The 12,228-nt window shown below is 33.2% G+C and overlaps 1 pseudogene; it reads right to left on the reverse strand.

Annotated features, from left to right (window-relative positions):
* LOC132047794 (cysteine-rich receptor-like protein kinase 10) overlaps nucleotides 1-10,674 on the reverse strand; it is a 73,204-nt pseudogene extending 62,530 nt beyond the window's left edge.
* Nucleotides 10,675-12,228: the final 1,554 nt, after the last annotated feature.

The following is a 12,228-nucleotide window of genomic DNA, read 5'->3' on the forward strand; positions in this document are numbered from 1 at the left end:
AACAACACCCATTTGAAATGAAGCACTCTTTCAAAAACTCATTTTTTCAAGCTTGAAGCTCACAGCTCCAACGATGGCTGTCAATGGAGTATATTTCAGATGTAGGAGAAAAAAAGCGTGGGAATGAATGGAGAGATGGGAATATAATATATATATATATATATATATATATATATATATATATATATATATATATATATATATATATTTTTTTTTTTTTTTTTGTAACATAAAAGATATATTTTTAGATTTTTATTTTGGTTTATTTTATTATTTCTTACTTTGGATCAAAAGGGCATTTTTTTAAAACTTGGGGGCTGGTTTGAAAGCTTGGAATAGTTATTATTTTATTATTTTTATTTTTTAAATCCTTGGATGAAAATGTATTTTTTTAAAACTTGGGGGCTTATTTTGAATCCCCAATAACTTGTTTCCACTTAATTAGCATTAATCTTAAATGGGGTCCTATCACCTAATAATTAAAACTTGGGGTCCAGATTCCTAAAAAAAACTTGCTTGTGGCCCTATCACCACACTTCCCCAGGTGACCCTATTGCTAACACTGTGTGGTCACCCCTTTTTTAGCTCGCCCCCAAAATTCTTTAATTTTTTTTAAGTAATGGATTTCGAAAAAGCATAGTTACAAAAGTGAATCCGTCATGACTATTTATAAATAAATAAAAATAAAATAAAATAAAGAGCAAAGGACACTTTACCCCTTAATATCTTCACATTTTGAACGGGACAATAAACCCCGTTTATCTTAATCAATGGCTAGAAAAAAATTCCCATTTCTTATAATTTCTTTTATAAAAATAAAATAAAATATATGAAATAGAAAATTTCAGGTGTAGGGGTAAAAAAAAAATCCCATTTTTTATAAAATTTGATAAAAGTAAAATAAAATGTATGTAATAAAAAATTTGGGTGGTGGCGGTGGGAGGGTTGGGGGGGGGGGGGTTAAGAAAATTTTCCTACTTTTTATATTTTTTTATAAAATTAAAACAAAATATATGAAAATAAAAAATTTTGTGAGAAGGAGGTGGTGGGGTGGGGGTAGTGGGGGTGGTGGGTGGTGAGGGCTGGATGGGTGGGGGTGCTGGGGAGGAGACAATTAAAATGGAATTGAGACTTGTTTCTTTACTCTCATTAGGGAAGTCATTTTTAGAAAACTTGTTTTGAAAATATTTTCTAAAATTTTTGACCAACCGAACATGAGCATCTTTATTGCATATATAGAGTTTGAGCAAAAGTTATTGAGTTTTGGAAGCCGGTACCTAAAGCTTTGAATCTGCCCCTGATGCTCTTGTAAAGTAGAAGAAGATGGGCCATGGACCAGTAGAGAATAAAACGGAGAGATGGTGATTTTAGGTGTGAGATTGTGGAACAGGTGTGGTCATGAGGTGGTGTTCCAAGATAGTGTCATCGGATGCAAATGAAGAGCAGTGGACCGTGTTAGCGAGTCAGATGCTCTGTCTAATCGTCCAAAAATCTGAGTGAATTGTGTAAGGGATTTGTTTGTGTGTGCGCACGCTTTGAAATTGCAGAGTGGAAAAAACATAGGAGTAGTACTTACAAAACAAATAAGTCTGAAACACGAAATCATTAATTAATCAATTGCAATATTCCCTCACTAATTGGGTGGCTTCGAACACATGACAAAGTAAATAAGAAAACTCAAATAAAGGACTATTATCTTTGAAGGATGTTATCGGGGATATAACTCAGTTATCGATGCCTCATTTCGTGATGAACAAATTGATTTACTTTGGGTAAGTTTGCTTAATTCTAACATTCTAGAATTGTAGTCTTCAATGAGTGAAATCTCTGGGTTTACATCGTTGGGTGGCACTGGAAGACTCAGAGAGTGCGTGCTGAGCATGAGAACTACTATATCCATGGTTATTCTGTTTGCAACATCTTCTTGAACGCACAATAAAGCAATGTGGATGTATCTCATTATAACACCAATCGGTCCTGAGCTTCTCCTCAGCATGGGGTCTATCAAATTTGAAGTTGTTCCTTCGCGCCAATTCGACCAAGCCTATGACAGTTCCATTCTAGCGTCAAACAAAATCATAGATCACACTACTATTGATCCATATTATACTGTCTTTTGAAATTGTTTATTACTCTTGGGAAAGACATTTGAAAGCCTTAATTATAAGGATTTTTGTCTACATTACAATTAATTTTTCTCTCTTAAACGTTTTAATTACTTAACACTGCACTAATTTAGTAACGGAGAATTTGAAAAAAGAAAAGATGATAAATACTACTCCTCCCGTTTCAATTTGTTTGTCTTACTTTCTATTTTACTACATTTCAAAATGAATGACTCTTCTCTGTTGAAATCTTTAATTACAACTATCCACATGTCATGTTTAAGACCACAAGATTAAAGAACATTTGGTATATTCTACATATATTTAGTTTAAGACCGATCAGAAGATTCAAAAGTTCTTTGATACTTGGAAACTTTATAGGGCAATTAATTGTACAATAGTTACTCTTATCCCCAAGGCAGGTAATCCTGTCACAATTAAAGAGTACATACCTATAGCTTGTTGCACAGTCTTATACAAACTCATAGGAAAAATCCTAGCAGGAAGAATTCAGCAAGTCATTGCTTCTATTATTACTAATGCTCAGGCTGGTTTTATCCCGGGAAGAAAGGTAGCTGATAATATTATTCTTGCACATGAGCTGGTGAAAGCCTACACAAGAAAACATATCTCAGCAAGATGTATGATCAAGGTGGGTATCCAAAAGGCTTATGATACTGTGGATTGGAGATTTTTGCATCAAGTCATGGAAGGGTTGGGATTCCCTCAGAAGTTCTTGAAGTGGGTACTTGAATGTGTCACTACAGTTAACTATTCACTCATCATTAATGGAGAACCTACACCACCCTTTGATGCAGCAAGAGGACTGAGACAAGGAGACCCCATGTCTCCTTTTCCTTTTGCTATTGTTATGGAGTACCTAAGTAGTCTACTGAGCACTCTCAAAACATCCAAACAGTTCAAACACCATCCCAAATGCTCAAAACTTAACATTACTCACTTATGTTTTGCAGATGATCTTTATTTATTTGTAAGGGGTGATGCAACATCTGTGGCCTTATTACATGAGAAATTCAAAAGATCTTCTCACCGCGTCTGCTTATAAGCAAATCTAAACAAGAGTGCAATATACTGTAGAGGAGTGACAGATACAGTAAAGCAGGAGATACAGACCATACTGGGATAAACTGAAGGAACACTACCCTTCACTTATCTAGGAGTGCCACTCTCAACTAGAAAACTGAAGATTCTGGAATGACAACCACTCATCAACAGGATTATAGCCAAGGTTTCCTCTTGGACAGCCAAGAAACTATCTTATGCAGGGAGAGTGCAGTTGGTGAAATCAGTGTTGTTTGGCATTCAGTCCTACTAGGCACAAATGTTTATAATACCAGCAAAGGTGATGAAAACAATTGAAGCCTATTGTAGGAGCTATATATGGTCAGGGACAAATGAGATAACTAGGAAAGCATTAGTATCCTGAAGTAGACTATGTCTCCCAAAAACAGCAGGTGGGCTCAACATTACTAATTTGAAAAGTTGGAACAAAGTAGCTGTTACAAAGACCTGTTGGGACCTGGCTAGCAAGAAAGATACTCTATGGATAAAATGGATCCACTCCTATTATGTGAAAAACCAAAATTTTGCAATCATGCCACTGCCTCAACAGGCTAGCTGGCTGGTTAAGAAGATTTTGAAATCAAGAGATCAATTGGTGAGTCTGCAAAATAATACTCAAGGTAAGAAGAGTCTGATTAGAAGTTTTTATCTACAAATGATGGGAGACTTGCCTAAAATGCCATGGAGGGGTCTGATGTGTCTTAATCCTGCCAGACCTAAAGAAATTTTTATTATGTGGCTGCAACTGCAGTACAGGCTGCTCACAGTGGATAGACTGAGCAAATGGGGAATGCAAGTAGATAAATATTGTGTCCTATGCAAATCAGCAGAAGAAACTAGAGATCATATATTTGCAGAATGTGCATTTACCAGACTGCTATGGGGGAAAACTCACTGACTGGCTTCATCTGCAATGGCCTAGCATTATCAATTGGGACCAGTCATTGGCACTATTGCTCAACTACATTAAAGGAAGATCAAATCAAGCAAAAGTCATGAGAATGCTGTATGCTGAATTTACACATTCAATTTGGACAGAGAGACATGCCAAAGTCTTTGCTCACAAAGAGAGAAATTGGGAAGTTTTAGCCAGAGAGGTAGCCTGCACTTGTTATGTTAGAGCTGATGCAAATCTTACACAATATCTTCATCAATACAGGTTTTCTTAAAGGGGTACTAGGTTACTTGTAATCTAGGAGTCTTGATAGTCATAGGGGTGTGGAGATAGTCACTTTTTTTTTGTTGAGCTACAACAGACATGGTTGTTGTCTAACTGGTTATGTAAATATCACACTTGGTAATTAATGAAAATTGTTAGTTACCAAAACAAAAAAATTATACTAATTTTAAGGACAATCAAGTTCTAGTTCAACAAAATTGAGGAAACCATTTCTTAAGAAATTACCATAACTGAATTCAACTTGAAAATCCTAGTAACATTTCAAGGAAAGATTTGATATAATCTCAAGGTTTTTATTTGCTAAATGATTAAAGAATCCTTCCCAGTGATATAAAAAATAACAGTGTCTAATGAGAGATGTAAAACTTACTAGGTCCCAACAATTCTATTTGTGTTGCCTTGAGTTTCATCCAATGTAAATAGCCTTGCCATACCAAAGTCTGCAATTTTAGGATTCATTTCTGCATCAAGTAGAACATTGCTAGCTTTGAGATCACAATGAATGATGCGAAGTCTAGAATTCTCACGGAGGTAAAGAATTCCCCTAGTAATCCCTCCTATGATTTTGGATCGCTTTTCCCAATCCAATTGTCTACGTTTAACTTGATCTGAGGATAAGAGGAAGAATATAACTTACAAGTTAAACTTCTATACACTGATACAATAGAAGAAAAAGATTACCACAAGTAGTTCTGATAATAAGTGTAATTAGTTTTAGGGAAAATAACACAGACAACAAGACAACAAGTAAAATAAACTTAACAAAATAAATTTTACTTAGACAGTTAGTGTATATAAGTTCAATTCATAATTATTGATGCTCAAGTTTCGTACTTGATAAAAAATAAGCAGCACATACCAAATAAAAAGTTGTTAAGGCTTTCATTGGGAACTAATTCATACACAAGAAGTCTCTCTTTTCCATCTAGGCAAAATCCGAGTAACCTAACCAAATTCCTATGTTGAAGCCTAGCAACCAACAGGACCTCATTTTTGAATTCTAAATCACCTTGTCCTGAATCTGCTGACAATCTTTTCACTGCCACTTCTTGTCCATTTGGAAGCTTACCCTGAAGCATACGAGCACAAATTAAAAAATCAATATGAATTAACTAACAACCAATTCCAAGCAAGTTGAGTTCTTTTGTATGAATCGTCACTGTTCATTTTATGCGTCAAGCATACCTAATTAAATTGTACACCGGACCAAATCCGCCCTGTCCCAATTTATTAGCATTTGAGAAGTTGTCAGTTGCTGCTCTAATTGTAGAAAAATCATATTGCAACGATTCTGCTTTGCTAATATCATCACCGAGTGTACCTTCACCAAAGTAGTTGTAATAACATACAACAAATATTTAGTGAAATGTTTTTAAAATGTTCGACTTTCCTTAATCATATTGTCTATTGGTAATAATCTACGCCATTTTACCTTGGGTTTTGTCCACCAACTTCTTTTTTCGCTTCTTCTTCAAAATGACATAAATGCATACAATAAGAATAATAACCGTAACAGTTGGCACAATGATAATAATGATGATTCGAGTTTTTTTGTCATCCTTCACTATTGGAGCTGTTTTATTATATATCATTCCCTACAAAGATGCTTCAAGTTAGTATCGTAGGAGTATCAGTTTTTAATAACTACTCCTCAAGTGGAAAACTGTTACCTTGTCTTCCCAATTTGACTTTCCTACTTCCCTTTTCAGGTTATTTCAGAAAGTAATACATATTGAACATCACAAATACAATGTTGTTCCTATATAATATGGTCCTCTTTAACACAAGTCTAATTGTGTGCTATGACGCTGTTGAATTGTGACACTATTTGTCTAAAAGCTTAAGTTGTTGGCAATAACATACTTTATTTACTTATTTTTATTTCAACACTTCTATTCATGTACTTGCAGACTTAATTCTTTTCTGGGTCAAGCATGTGAAATTCTTTTTATGAGGGGATGACGGTGAGAACCCGAGACCTTTATCTGCTTTGCTATTGGTGTACAAAGAAACCGACAAACCGCATCAAAATCGATAATCTGAGTCAAACGGAGAAAAAATCCAACTAGTGGTTTGGTTTGACTTAGTTTGGTATTGGGAAAAAAAACTCGACTATACTTGGTTTGGTTTGGTTTTGACTAAAAAAAGTCAAACAAAATCAAACCAACCTAACATTATATGTAAACAATTTGTAAAAATATTTTGTACATAAATATGATTTATCTTAGTTAATTATATATATTTTTTAAACTTTTCATAGTTTTTACCTTTTAACATATCATTTCAAGCTTGGACTTAAAATTTTGAATGGTCCAATAAGTTTTATATATAGCCTATATGCCCCATAGATGTTGGTCATTTTTTTGCGCGGATTGCCCTTCCTTTGGGGTGGTCTTTAATTTTTGTCTCTCAAATTGGTGGTCTTTAATTTTTGCCCTTCGCCTAATACCCCGAGGTTCTGGGTGCGAACCCCAGCTCAGTAAAAAAAAAAGAAGAAATTTCACAAGGCAGAGGTTTAGATTCGCAAGGCAGAATTTTGCTTTCAAAACTCTGCCTTGCGAATTTATTTATTTTTTTGACTGAGCCGGGGTTTGAAACCCAAACCACATGGTATTAGACGAAGGGCAAAAATTAAAGACCACCCCAAAATAAGGGCGTTCCTGCGAATTGTCCGATGTTGGTAACTCAAATAAAGCTCAAACCAAAACCAAATCAATACTAATAAAAGAAATTCGATTCAACACTAGGAATGACAGTAGTGTTGAAAATTTATTCTTTAGTTTTGCATTGATTTAGACAGTTAAAATATATAACTTAATTTTATAATTTTCCTTAATGTATAGTCACGTAATTAATACTTATTAGTCGTACTTATTTTAGCATGACTTAGTACTTTTAGTTTATGATCATTTCCATTATGGCTTGTGAATCAAGAGTAGCAATATTTATTTGGGATAAGGCATCAATACTCTCCTGATCTATACCCAAAGTTCTAGATACACCTTTCCTTTTCAGGGGTCCTATTACTCCCCTGAACTTTTTTAAACGGAATAATTACCACCTTGAAAATGGATATCTAAACTCTTATTAAGAGTGACATACACTCTCCATGCCACATGTATATTTATTTTTTTTTTTTTTTTTAAAATTCTTTTTGCTTACATGGCAAATTTTTTTAAAAAAAATCTGAAAACTGGATTTTTTAATTAAAATATATGGGAAAATGGATTTTTTTTTTTAAATATGGAAAAAATGATTTTTTTTTAAATATGAAAAACTGGATTTTTTTTAAAAAAATGTCCTAAAAAATCCAGATTTTCATGATTTCATTTTTAGGACACTTTTATTTTTTTTCAAATAAAAGCTGGATTATTTTTTTAAAAATCTGAAAAAAGTGTTTTTTTTTTTAAATGTGAAAACATTGGATTTTGTAAAAAAATGGAAAAATTAATTATTTTCTAAAATGTGACCCGTGTTTTATTTAACTAAATCTGGAAAACTAGATTTTTTTTTTCATATATAGAAAAAAAATCAGTTTTCCACATTTTTCTTAGAAAAATCAGTTTTCCAGATTTGAAAAAGTCTAGATTTTTTAATGAGAAAACTCAATTTTCCAGATTTATTTTCTAAAAACAATGGATTTTCCACATTTTTTAAAAAAGTTCAGTTTTCCATATTTTAAGAAAATAGAGATTTTTTAATTAAAAAAAATTAAGTTTTCCACACAAAAAAAACATTTTAGAAAAAACTTTAAGCTTTAATGATAATTAATTAGGTGTAATTAAATGTGAAGTACCCAATTAAAAAATAATACGTGTATAAGTTAATCAGATTTTATGCTTCTCACTCTCCCAAAAAGAGTAAAATACACTCTCCTTGCCACGTCAGCGCTTAGGGAGATATTTATTATGTTTTAAAAAAGTTTAATGGGGTAATAGGACCCCGGAAAAGAAAAGGTGTGTCACTGGAACTTTGGGTATAGTTTAGGGGGTATTGATGCCTTATCCCTATTTGTTTTATGCGATTTTTCTATTATTTTTTTGTTGAATATTTTAGTACAATGTCATCACTCACCTCACATTTTATTTTATTTTCTTAAAGAACACCTTAGATAGTTTTATCTTATTAGGACTAAAGAAATATTTGAAGCACAAGTTATATGTTTTCTATGAATGCTTTACCGAAAAAACCCGAGGTTAAAAAATCTGTTTTTTATTGGCTTGATTTATAAATTTAAAAACCCGACTAGACTAATTTGGTTTGGTATATGAAAAATCCTAACCAACCCTGACTATGTACACCCCTAGCTATCATATTAAATTGTGTTATCACCTCATCTATAATTAAGTTTAATTCAAATTGGTAAAAAAAGTAGACTTTAATTTATTTAGTTGTATATGTCTTCGCCAGTGTGAGATCAAAGTGGACAATCTAATTGGAAATTCACCTGCAGGTGGCGGAGCTTCCAACGCCGCATCCTTAAAGAAAGGGTAACTCTCATAACTGAAGTGGCACCTACCGCCTACTATTCTGCCACCCCTCGTTCCATTGCAGGGACGATTATTAGTTAGACAATCGAAGCAATTCATAGGAGATAAATCAGGAATACACTGCAGCAGTGCATATACAGTCTGAAAATCCGGACCTGTCACATTACCACTAGCATAATTTCGAAGGGGACCACCATTATATGCAGCACGGCCCTGTAAACGACTCAAAAATTCACTTACTTCCGGACTAAATTCCTCAGGTTTGGAGGCATTCCGGCCATAATTGCACAAGTAATATTGAGTAGAACCTGACGGAGTGTCAAAAATGGATCGATTAGAGTACTGTAACATACATTCATCATAGCCACCAAAAGCTTCTCTTTTGTTAGGACATGAACGTACAAGTACTTGAGCAATGTCACTGACACAATTGCGACGTCCTTCAAGATCCACATCTCCTCTACATAGCACAATAGCACTGACCATATCGGAGTTTTGACCAATGGAAGCATTATAGAAACCATATTTATCCATATTTGAGGAAAGGAAAGAGAGGAACGAGTTAAGATTTTTCTGGTATGCACTATTTTCAGTATAGTTACCCTTTTCAACACAATGAATGTATGAGAAGTATTCCACGCATTCTTTTTCATGTTAAATGTCACCACGAAAAGAACGAACAACTAAATAAATCACTATAACGATATCATATCAGTAAAAAGACAACTCAAATCATATTAATAAAACATAGGTAAAGAAACAATAAAACATAGGTAAATTTAAATATCAATATAATGAACACTAAATAATTTCATTGTAGAAAATAGAAAGAAAGTAAATTATTGTCATGAAAAAATTACAAGCACTTAATAAAATATTATGGTGAAGAAAGTGTTAACTCGATGTGGCAACGGGATAAAAAACTAGAAAAACTTATATTCTAATTTGAAAGGTGGGCAACCATCAATTATATTCTAATTGATAAAAGAAATTTTAAGGTTATGACTTATGAGTTCTTTTTAGGATTTTAGATTTTAAGTTATTTGATCAATTTGGTATAGAATTAGAGTAGGAAACGGCTAAGTTATTTTATTGGTTTTAGGACTATATTTACTAGTTTTAGGAGCCACTGCCGTTTTGTTCCATTTATATTTTAGTTGTTTTATTGATTTAGAATTTAAATTATAGTATAAGCAAAAAAAAATGAGGTCAGACGAGTTTGAACCCGCTACCTCGCCTTCAAAATAGAGCTCTTTACCAATAGACCAACGCACGCCTTTGTGCTGAAGCAGTGTTACATTATTGTTTTTACCTTTTACTTTCGTTCAATTTATTTTTTATATATGTATATTTAGTAAAAAAATTCAACGAAGCAGTGTCACGTGACACCCCTCGGGCCAACATAAATCCGCCCCTGTGTATGAGAAATCAGGCAGCTCTGCTAGGATTAGATCGTGAAGATGTATAGGCAAAAACAGAAAGAGCAGCCACTTCTGAATAGCCATGGTCGTGGCTGTCTAAGTTGCTCGATACATAGAAGAAACTAAAATATATAGAATGGTTGGCTACAAGTGACAGGGATTTTGATAGTAAATTCAGCGCTGAATGTGCAATAGTACCAAGTAATTTGTTTATATATAGGAGCTAGAACTGCAAGAGCTTGAAAAGTAAATAGAGTTAGAGAAAACGTATGGAAAGGGTTTAGTGGACTACATTTGAGTAACCAGAAAAAAGTGTACAATTTCTGATACATAATATCAAGGAAGATAAGGACATTGATATTTTAAGGCTAGCTGCGTACCCCAGAGGCCTTAGCCTAGAATTAACACTCTGTTGGATTGGATGCAAAATTTAAAGAAAGAAAAAAAAAAAAGAAAAAAAAAAAGCTTTTACGGTCAACGATCTTAAACATGCTATAAAATTAATGTGACTATAAAAGTATGTTATTAAAGAAAAACTGAAAGTATAAAATTAAATTATATTAGATATAAAAAAATACTCCCTCCGTACCAATTTGTTTGATGTTATTAAAGAAAAACTGAAAGTATAAAATTAAATTATATTAGATATAAAAAAATACTTTTCCGTACCAATTTGTTTGACAATTTTAATTTTGGAATAGGGAAACAAATGTTATCTTTTGACTAATTTTTTCATTTGTTTTTAAATTATTAATTACGCGAGTAGTTAAAAATTTTACATAACAGAAATTAGTTCTAAACACACGTTTAAACACATGGCCTAAAATTAATAAGTTTAATGATTTCTGAAAACGAAAAGTGTAAAATATATATATATATATATATATATATCAAACTTCTTTCAATCAGACTAACAATTTATTTTTGATATAATAAACCAATAAGAAAATAATGCCATGTACAGTGGAATAGGAAAAGACTTTTGACTTGGTCTATCTCTTGACTAATTGACTCTTAGAATTTATGGAATTCCACAACTCCAATTTATGGGGGTGAATCTACTTTCTAAAAGTAGTTAAAAAGTATCTACTTTCACGAAGTGACTATTTTCTAAAAGCCGCCGAGGTGGGAAAATTATGGCCGCAACTTGCTCTTCTTTGAACGTTTAACTTTATATGTATGATTTCTGAAATCCAACTAAGTTTGTAAAATATATATATATATATATATATATATATATATATATAGCCCCTTAAACTATGAAGCTATTTGGAAGTCTACTTCGACACCCCAATTAAAAATTACAGGCTTTCTATTAATTTGTTGGTTAATTACATCAACTATACTCAAATTGTGTCTATTAAACACATACAACTTACGTGACACAATGCGTTTTTTCTTTTTTAACCACACTTATTCTTGGAGCGTGAAAAGTTTTATAAAAATCACTTTTTCCTCTCTCCTTCCTCCCTCACTCTCTCCACCTTCCAGTCAATATCACAACTTTCTGTATTGCACAGTTGGTCACGTAGAGAGAAGAGATGAGAATCAACAACTATTATCGGAATTAACCGGAGAAGATGACCGGAAGATTGGCGACCCTTCTTCAACCACCATCTGGATCATCCTTCGTTCCACTCTAAAATACATATCTGACCTCCAATTTTCTTCAACCACCAGTGCACCATCAAGTTCCACCAAAGAGAGTCTCGCTGAAAAACGCGACTGACACCGGCAAACCCACCAAATAGAGTTTCAATCAAACTGTTTCACTTCAATTTCACCATTCTTTCACCTCCCTCCATCACTGCCTCGCCAACACCACCATTCCTCTCACCTTCCACTCATTTTCCACCATTGCTCACAGATTTGAAGCACAAAATTTCTAAAACATATTTCTACATAATAACCAAGTGTGCTTTTATTTAAGAATGTATATGACGATAAAA

The sequence above is a fragment of the Lycium ferocissimum genome, chromosome 2 (assembly GCF_029784015.1).
Source record: "Lycium ferocissimum isolate CSIRO_LF1 chromosome 2, AGI_CSIRO_Lferr_CH_V1, whole genome shotgun sequence".
Classification (NCBI taxonomy): Eukaryota; Viridiplantae; Streptophyta; class Magnoliopsida; order Solanales; family Solanaceae; genus Lycium; species Lycium ferocissimum.